The following is a 10,485-nucleotide window of genomic DNA, read 5'->3' as shown; positions in this document are numbered from 1 at the left end:
GTGCTTCTGTGCAGGTACTGGTAGCGCATGGAGCTGAACATCTGCTGAGAAGGTTTCCAGGGCTTCAAGTTATCCATACCAGGAAGGTTGTTTACATTACCTGAAAGAAAGAGGGATGTCTTACTGCAGGCCTGCTGTCACTGCACTTTGTCCATATCTTGGCTCATGCTGATGTCTGGGGACAGCACACCAGCAGAAGTGGCGCTTTTTTCCTGAAATACTCCAATATTGTTCTGCAGCTGAATCCAGCACTGGGAGCCCTGGCAGAGCCTCTCGGGTGTTTGTGGGGATCCCTGGGGGCTCACCCATGGAGGTGGCAGCAGGACTAGGGTCTTCAGAGTCAGACATTGAGTACTAGGTCTGTGAACAGGAGGGAGCACGAAGAGGTGGGTGGTGAGCAGTCCTGCACCAGAGGCGATGCTGGCAGCCATGCCTTCGGCTGGGCCACAGTGCACCCATCCTCACAATGGAAGACCGTGGGAAGCATGAGGCTGTTGTGATGCCTGTGCTTGGCTCACACCAGAGGAATTACTCAAAAGCTTAGAGGTAAGCAGGTGCTTAAATGCTTTGCTGGCCTGGGGCCCAAGTGCGTACAGCCTGATGTGTTGCCCTCCTACGAGCCAGGAGCTGCATCAGGGCTGGTGGAACACTGAAACCCCTCCTCCATGTGTGCAGCTCCGTGTGTCCACTGTCACCGGGATGCTGTGAGGACACGTGGGTTTATGCTGCCATCCCACCGACATCAACAGGAGCAGCATAAATGGGCCAGCCAGCTCTGTCCTCACCACTTGGCTATGTATTTTTTTATTTTCCTTCCTATAGAGGAGTCAATTTGATCAAATGACAGGAGTAAAGCGTTGGGAGGAGCAGGGCAGGTGGGAAGAAGATGCCTGGTGTTGGGGAAATCACCAGCAAAGCTGCCTTTGAATGCTGCAGAGCGGTTCAGGAGGGAACAACTAAAATGTTGCAGTACTCAGAGAAGATCTTACACATGCTGAGATAGCATCAAGGAAATGTTTCCTTTGACATATTGGCAATGCCTTCTGAGAAACGACTCTATTTCCAGCTCTTTATGGCATTTAATAGCAATGAACTGTGTCTTCTGTATTAATAAATTATGATGTCACTTTGTTTTATGGGTTAAGCAATATCCTCTTTGGTTATTTATATTACCAAACGTACAAAAGAAAACTAGAAACAAAGTGATTTCAGACGCTTTCTGCACACATAACTCTCATGCTACATCCATAGAGCAAGATTAAGACATATTGCTCAAAAAAGAGAAAGGAAAAGAAAGGAGAGGTGAAAAAAACTTTAAAAATCCTCTTCTCTAGTTATGTTGCTTACTGTAGCGTGTTTTCATAGCTTATCACCAAGAAGTTTTGTCACCATCACGCACTTTTTAAAACATCCTTATGATAGTTTGCACTCACTGGTGTACCTTGTCCCTCTGTCTCAAAGCCACATATGATTATATTTAACCACAGCTTTGAGAGGGATGGGGTGTTCAAGGATCACCCCCAAGGTCAGATAGGGAAACAGTGACAAAGCTGAGAACACGTTTTACTGATGCCTGGTTGAACATCTACCCTAAAAATAAGTATTAGAGTTAAATGAAGTTAAATTTTCTTTTCTGCCTGTCCATTTTCCTAGTCCTATCCTACAGATCTTTACTGTGGATCCCGTCCGTCCGTCCCCGTCCCCGTCCCCGTCCCCTACACCCCCCCCCCAGGAAATTCCCTGGTTTTAGCACCTGGATTTGTGCTGGCAGCTAGATTTATGATCGTTGTCTTCTAAAAGGGGCCAAAATCCAACTGCTTTGTTTGTGCCGACAGTCATACTGGTTTCAGGAGGAGTAATTGCCTGAGGAAGATGAACAGGATTTAACCCAAAGTCAATAAAATGAACAAGCACTTACCTTACAGCCAGTAACAGCCCTTGCTTATCTCCTGATCCAAGAATCACTCTTAAAACAGGTGCCTAAATATCTTTCCGCACAGCAAGTATCTCAAAAATGAGGCCATGCTCCATGGGTGGCAGGCTGGAGGGGGTAGGTGGGAAATTCACTTGGGTCCTAGGGTCCTGCAGCCCGTTCGAAAATCCCGCTTGGCATCCAGAGTCCTTAAGGCAGGAGAAGTCTAGGCCAGCTCAAGGCACATCTTCCATACAGTGACTGTAAGGTCTGGGTATGAAACTATGAAACACGGTCAACGTAGACCAGAGTTTGCCTTCCTACAGCTGTTGGGTCCAGAGCACCTGCACCACTTGGAGCACTTGGTTTTTCCAAAGAAACCAAAGACATTAGTTGCCATCTTCTTGTTGGTCATGCTGAGTCAGGGAGCCTCTCCTAGGCTGGATACAACGTGCCTACACAGGGGAGCACCATCCCCACGGTGAAGGGCAGCAGGACCTGGTCCCTCAGGAGCAGCTTTCAGCCACCTTCTGCTTTGCTGCTCCTGCTGTTCACATGGTTGGTTGAGTAACACAGTGACTGGATGACAGCTCACCTGCTTTTACCAGAACAACTTTGGGACTTCGATGGATGCTAACCAGTTGCTAAGACAGACTGTCACTTGCAATTAAAAAACCCCAAGTTTTTAAATATTTCATACTTAAAATCATATAGTCATATATGATCATATAATGTCAGTTCTAATCTCTGCAGCAATACACAGTTATATAGAGAAAAAATCAGGGGTCAAACACATTGAAAAAATTGTTTTGAAATAATTAAACACTGTGTACAAGAAGCAAAAAGGTTCTTTTACTGTGTCTAGCTTTCCCTGCAAAGTCAAACTTGCTATCTTACATGCTGGGAAGTTTAATGGGGACAGTGAAAAGAGGCAGACGCAGGACTGATCTTCCATAATTATTATCTGAACCAGATTGTATTTGCTGATTCCACTTAGCATTAACAATCGAGTGTAAAACAGCTGTGAAAGAATTCACAGCACTGGTGAGCAATAAGAGATTAAAAGAATTACTTTTTTAGAAATTGAAAGATTAAACGAGGACACTGAAATAACACTAAATTTTCTTGAGTAATATATCTTCCGGATGTCACTTGGATTTTCTCGGCAACACAAGAATACTCATTACCCTTTTATGCCCAAAGGCCCTGATTAAGTATGTTCTTAAATTAAGCACATGCTTGAATACCCTTTCTGGATGAGGATGTTTTTTGATTTGAGCCCAGCTACCATCTCTCATGTGGCACGCAGTTGTAATTTCATGTCCTTTACACAAAATGAGTCATGCTGCACAGCTTTTCCATAGCCAGATACTGTCCTCTGTAAAACATTGCCTTCTCTTGTTCCTCCCTTTGCCAAAAGGCAGCGCAAACAGGGGTGATGATGACAAGTCAAACAGCACACACAACGTCAGACATAGAAATGGCAATATCTGGGCTGCAGCTTTGTGATGACACAGTCTTTCCTATTTCTTCTCCTACCCATGAGAATGCACAGCATTGCATGGGACTCCAGAAACCTTGGATATTTCTCCACTGTAATTTTTACACTGGAAATAAAGTAGGTTTGGCGTGGCTGAACCCACACAGATGCACAGGCGCACACTCCCACATAATTGCATTTATACAGATATTTCTTCAAGGCATCATCAGTCCAGCCAAGTGCCAATTGCAGGGTTGCAGCACACAAATTCAGAGCAGCAGAATTAACAAAGAACAAAGGCTTGGATGGGGCTTACCAAGTTGCCCCAAGGACTGTGGGGTGTTTGGCTTCCCTTTGCCCCAAGAGCAGCTCCACAAAAGGCTGCTGACCCAGGGACCCCCTCAGAGATGCCACCTCTGGTGCAATGGCTGGGGCCAGGAGGCAGCCAAATGTGTCTGTTGTGATTTAACCCCAGCTGGTAACCAAGCACCACAGCTGCTCGCTCACTCCCCCCTCACCCAGAGGGACAGAAAGGAGAATCGGAAAGGAATGTACAACTCAAAAGTTGAGATAAGAACAATTTAATAGCTAAAGCAAAAGTTGCACGTGCATGCAAAGCAAAGCAAGGAATTAATTCACTGCTTCCCACCGGCAGGCAGGTGTTCAGCCATCCCCAGGAAAGCTGGGCTGCCTCACACATAGTGGTTACTTGGGAAGACAAATGCCATAATTCTGGATGTCCCCCTCCTTCCTGCTTCTTTCCCCAGTTCAAATAGTCGGCATGACTTCATATGGTATAGAATACCTCCTTGGCTAGCCCAGGCTAGCTGACCCAGCCATGTCCCCTCCCAGCTTCCCGTGCCCCTCCAGCCTTCTCGCTGGCTGGGCCCAAGGAACTGCAAAGTCCTCAATTCAGTATAAACATTACCCAGCAACAACCAAAAAATCCATGTACTCACACTAAATCCAATGCACAGCACTGCAGCAGCTACTAAGATGAAAATTAACTCTGTCCCAGCTGAAACCAGGACAGTGCCACAGCCGGCCAAAGACTCACTCACCAGCCAAGTCAGTTTGGGCTGTGGAGAAGCCAAGACCCTGCCTCATCCTCACTCCCTTTTCCCCTGCTCCTCTCACCCTGTGGCAAGCCCTAGGCCGCAGAGCTGGACCAAGCAGTGATGATGCACCATCGAGTAGCCAAAGTTCAGCACACCGGCCATGTGCTAAATAACAGAGGGTTCCCCGTTAAGATAAACGATAAAAGATTCTCCCTGAAAGCAGAGGTCTGAGGCCAGCCACTGTGATTTCTGAAGACTGATGCCCATTGACATGGATAATAATGCTATCTAGCTCTTGAAAGTGCAATTACATAAAAGACAAGGCCAATTAGAAATGGGTCTGACACATGCAATTCAGGCTGGCTTCTGACACGACAATTTTTAAAGTTCAGGCCATCTGGAGGTGAGGCTTGTTTTCAACACAGTCTTTTGAGGCCAGTTCATGTCACTTTATGTGTCTGTAGGCTCCGCTGTGAGCGCTGGGTTGGGCCAGATTACCTCCAGAAGAACTGTCAAATCCACATTACTCTTGGTGTGCTTCACGTGCCCTTTTGGCATTACTAGCAATAAGACCAAGGTGTGAAACACTTCAATTTAGCTGGATGGGATGACAGATGTGGAAAGCAGAACAGGAGTTGTCTTATGTCAGGTTACTCGATACTTGGAGGCTGTGTATTTAACAAAGCACCTTACTCCCTCCAGCCATCACATCTGACCACAAGGTAAATTTCTGCATACAAAAGAAATCAGGTCTTCTTTTGACTGTGCTACACCAATTTAAATTCCTAAATCTTTGCTTTTGTTAAAGCTCCCTTAGGTGTCTTGTGCCTGGAGATCCTCACGTCCAGCTGTGGTTCCCTGAATCCAGACAGTGGCCCAGACATTTATGGGGGTGTCCTATAGAAAACTTACCAGTAGTTAAGCTGTCCATAATGATTTGACTGTTTCTGTCTTGTCTTCTACTCTTATGGAAGGTTCTTTGGGGTGGAAGTCATATTTTATTATGTTTCTGCATGAGGCCTGAAGAGGGTCCTGAGATGCTGTGACTGACGGTCCCTAAAAATTGGGATGGAGCAGTAAGAGGTGAAAGGAAAGTAAAGTGAACTGCTGTGGCTTGGTGTACATATTAACACACTCTGGCAAGTATTTTTAGCAGCCTGGAGTCCTTCACATCTCACTGAGCAGAGTTAAGGAGTTTGAAAATGAGGGAGGACTAGTTTACAAACACTCTATGTCCTTTCCAAAGCTGGTCCTCTTTCTTCAAAGTATATTTGAGGAGGATATCATCTGTCAAAATACATTAATGAGATGCTATGGCAGTTAGACCTTCTCACCAGGTGTTAGTTATTACTTGGTTAAACAGATGCAAATCCGCTTACTTGTGTTCTTGCTGAGGATGATGATTAGGTCTATCCCATATATGTGCTCACGGGAATGCATACGTACATTGATGCATGCGCGCATGCACACTCAGGGCTCAAGCTGCCGCCTGAGACAAGATGCAGAAGTGCTGGGACACCTGCCCACAGCTTTACACCAAGACACAGGCACCGTGGGCAGCCGTGGGAAGGGCAAGGGCTCCTGCTCTCACTTTTCGTTAATGAGAAGGATAAAATTAAGCAGCTTGACCCTGCAAGAGGAAGGAAGCCTCTGCAGCAGCACTGCTGCAGTCACGTCTGTCACTCACACCCCAATACGAATCAATCTCATTAATAATTATTTTACTGGATCCATAACATGAATTGTTTTCATTTAAAGGCACAGGACTCACCATTTCCAAGTGATGGCAATGCGCCAGGGTCCCAACAGCACATGTCGCCTACCACAGGGTAGCCCCTGTGCCCGTGTCCCTGGCTCGGCAGGAAATGAGGCTGAATCACACCAAAAATCTAGAAAAAAAACCCCACCAGCCCCTTTGGGGTTTTTCTCCTGGAGCAGGAACCCATGCCGTGGCAGTATGGTGGCAGCCCCGCTGGGGGCACAGCCAACACTACTGGCAGCAGCATCGCCCTCGTGGGCTGCTGGTCTCTGTTTTACCTTGGAGAAGCTGCAGCTGCCTCCTCGCTGTGGGCAGGCCAGCGGGCAGCCCCGCACTGGTACTGGCCACCCAAGGAGGGTAGGCAAGCAGAGGGGAAACCCAGCTAAGGGCTTTGGGTGAAGGACTCCGACTGTCTCTGTGCAGGGTGAGGATGGAATGAAAGACAGGGAACGACTGGGCAGGGCCCAGCGGAGGGCTACCAGGATGATGAGGGGACTGGAGCAGCTCCCTGCTGAGGAACGGCTGAGAGAGCTGGGCCTGTGTAGCCAGGAGAAGGGAAGGCTGAGAGGGGACCTTACCAGTGCCTACAGATATCTCGAGGGCGAGTGTCCAGAGGATGAGGCCAGGCTCTTCTCAAAGGTGCCCAGTTGTGACAGGACAAGGGGCAATGGGCACAAACTGCCACATGGGAAGTTCTGTCTCAATATAGGGAAAAACTTCTTTACTTTGAGGGTGACAGAGCACTGGGACAGGCTGCCCAGAGAGGCTGTGGAGTCTCCTTCTCTGGAGAAACTCAAAACCCACCAGAACATGACTCTGTGCAACCTGCTCTAGGTGAACCTCCTTTAGCAAGGGGTTGGTCTAGATGATCTCTAGAGGTCCATTCCAACCCTGACCATTCTGTGATTCTGTGAAAAAGGAAAGCAAGGCACAGTGCTCACTGTTCAGCTCTCCATTTCTTACACACACGCGCAAACACAGAGCTAGGGGCACACAGAAAGTGGAAGGATGGACAGCAAGAAATCCTGCCGGGCAAAGAGATGATATTTAAAATCCATCTAAGCACTGGCTTCACCCAGACTCCCACACTCTGACTGCATGAGTCGCAGTCTGGGACTCGCATCTGGAATGGAGGGATCAGTCAGCGCAGGAGCTGAGGAGCTCTCCTTCACAGCACCAGTTGCCAAAGATGCCCAGCTTGTCCTATGCAGTTGATGCTTTGTAATGAAACTAGAAAGGCCTTTTTTTCAAGAAGCACATGAAAAAAAGTGCTTCTGAATTGGTGTAATGCTACCAGCAGCTCTAACAAGGTGCTCTGTCCAAAGACACAGGACAAACTTTGTGGTGCATATGCATATGTATCTCATTTCTCAGACGTCCTGGCATTTACAGACACTCAGGGCTTTGTTTCTGCAGCTAGCTCAAGGTCTCATGCTGGCACTTGGGTAGGCTCACAGTGTTATTCACTGCTCCAGCTGTACTTCAAGGTCTGATGTACTCACAGGCATTACAGTTGCCTGAAATACACATTTGGGTCCTCCAAAAGGCACCATCTGGAATTTGCTGAAGAGCAGTTTCAAAAGCAGGCAGTTGCGACTTCCCTCTGACGAGGCTCCACAGTAACTGGTGGCTTTTCTCAGTCGCCTTTGGAGCCCTGAAGCACCTGAGCACTGGAGCGGACATCTTCAGTCCAACTGAAGTTTGCTGCTGACCACGGTGTGGCCAAGATTTGCCCCTGCCTCTTCACTGGTTTGAAAATACAGCCCATGATCTCCCCTGGAAACAGGAGACCTGAGTGTATTGGGGATTCATTACTTCCAGTCTCCTCCTCGGTTTGTCTTAGCAGCTATAAGGTTGACTAGATGCTGGGCTATAATCTTCTGCCTCACAAAGAGCTAGTTACTCCCAGAAATCAGTAGCCCTTTTCTTCCTGCATTGCTGCATGGATGTAAATCTTCTCCATCAAAGACCAAAGCTGCCTGCTCTTTATCTGAGGCAAAACAGAGGCCTGAGGCTCAGGCCAGAGCTGCATGACAGCAGATTCAGGGCTCTTGATGTCTGCCCACCTATCCCCTGAATAAGCCACCTGGCCCTTGTCTCTGCACTCCATCTCTCCTTGGGCTCGGTTTCCCTCTGATCAGCACAGCTTCACGTGCTCCGTCTTCTCAGACCAGTGACCTTTTATGTGAAAGGGTTCTTGAGGACATGAAGCTTTCTGTGCTGCCAGAATTACTGCGTGTGCTCCACCAGATGTTGAAGAATATTCCTTTCCATCATTACCCTCAGTATTCTATTTTCTTGGCTTAGCATTGTTATGAAATGTCAGTGCTTCACAACTTCTCTGACTCTCTTTTGCAATGTCCCCAAAGGAATGCAACTGCTTTTAAAGCACCGGTTGGGTGCAGCAAGCCCTACGGACTTGCATCATCCTTCCTCCTGGAAGAACCTTAACCATCCCTGCAAGATAGGTGAGACATAGCAGGATGGAAGATGAAAGTAAGATGTGCTGAAAGCAGATCTGGAAGGCAGTGGCTGATGGAATTGTCTGAGAGCTGCCTGGGGACTGCTTTTAGTTAATATTTGCCTGTCGCACAAAAGAGGGAGGAGTGCATCGTGAAATTTCCTGATGACACAGACATGTGAGCCCTTGTCAATACACAAGAGGACCCAGCCTATCAAACAGGAAGAACTGCATGACCTTGAGGATGGGAACAATGGGAATAGGATGAAATTCAATTGTGCCAAATGTAAGGTTTGGCACGTAAGGCTGAAGTGTCAGAGTTTCTCTGGGAAAATAAAAAAGTCTGAAGTGCCTTGGCTAGTCACAGGATTACTATGAAATGGCAGCATAGCACGACCATGGAAAAAGGCAAATGTGATCAAGGCTGTATCAAGTATTTCCAACTTGGGCCTGAAAAGTATTAATGATGGAGAACAAGTACTGGTGGACCCTGTGAGGAGGCTGCACACAGCTTTATTCACCTCTATTTGAGAAAGACAAACTGCAACTTGAGCAAGCGTAACCAGGTGTTGGTAGGGTGCTTGATGGGGGGCTGGAGACCCTACTTAACAGGAAATGAAAGGGATTGCCTTGTTCAGCCTAACAACTTAAAAGGTTAGAGAGGACATGATTGGTCTATAAATACCTTGTGTTAAACTTAAAACAATGTTGGCACAAGGACAAATGGATACAAATGGCCATGAGTACATTTAGCCTGGAAACCAGAGGAAACTTTATAACCATTGGAGCAGTGAGGCTGGGGAACAGCAAGAAACATGGCTTGCTGGAAGACACTGCGCTATCAATTTTTGAATTGCACCATTTGATGTGGTTGCTTGAGATGATTCAATGGTGCAGGAAGTGCCTTCCCTTCCAAATCCCCATTGGGGCACACTTTCGGCTCCTTCTAGCTCATAGAGGCACCCTACCTCAGCCACAGGAGGAGGCAAGGCTCTCAGTCCCCTGCCTAGCAGTTTTAGGGCTCAGCATAATCTAAGTCTTAATTTGTCAGTGACAATAATTTCAATTTCATGTATTTCTTACAGAATAACCTGGGGACTTACATCAGTTAACCAGGTTTGTTTTGGTGGTTTTTTTTTTTTAGTTAATACTTTGTACTTATATAGCATCTTTCATCTTTCAAAGTGCTTTATATACATTAATTATTTAATTCTCCCCGTACCCTCTTTGATCTAGGCAAGTATTATGATGCTTAGTTTACAAGTGGGGAAAGCAAACGCAGAAGAACAAATCCTTGCTGCTAGGCTCATCTCACCAGGACTGATGTGGCTCTGCGGCTCTAAAAGGTAAGGAAAGGTTACATGATGGGTCTTCAAGCAATCTAGTGGTGGAACCAGGTTGGTAACTCTTCTGGTTACCCTCTCGTTGGAAAGAGGGAGAGGTGGGGGGCTGCCAAGGAGGGCTGTGTGCAGGGCCAGGTATAGGATGCTGGATGTACAATGAAGGACCAGAAAATTATGTGTCCTGTGTTCCTAAGAAAGACTCAGAATTTAGTTTAATCAAAGCATATAGAGCAAAGCTATCATAATGACTAGGTGACTAAGACCCAAGTAACAGGAATAAACACAAATAGTTAAAACTAGCAAATGAACAGGAGCTGACATTGATCTGTGTAGACATGCATTCAGTGAAAGGATGTGAGTCTTCCCTTTCAGTTAAAAAAAAACTGGTGTATTTTTGATTGTTCTTGTGTTGAATGTTTATGTCGTTTTTCAGAGTGACTGTCAGAGGCTGATTTGGAGATTTTATTGCTAA

Source organism: Falco biarmicus, chromosome 5 (assembly GCF_023638135.1).
Source record: "Falco biarmicus isolate bFalBia1 chromosome 5, bFalBia1.pri, whole genome shotgun sequence".
Lineage (NCBI taxonomy): Eukaryota > Metazoa > Chordata > Aves > Falconiformes > Falconidae > Falco > Falco biarmicus.
The sequence above is the reverse complement of the archived record's forward strand: the minus strand, read 5'-3'. Positions refer to the sequence as shown.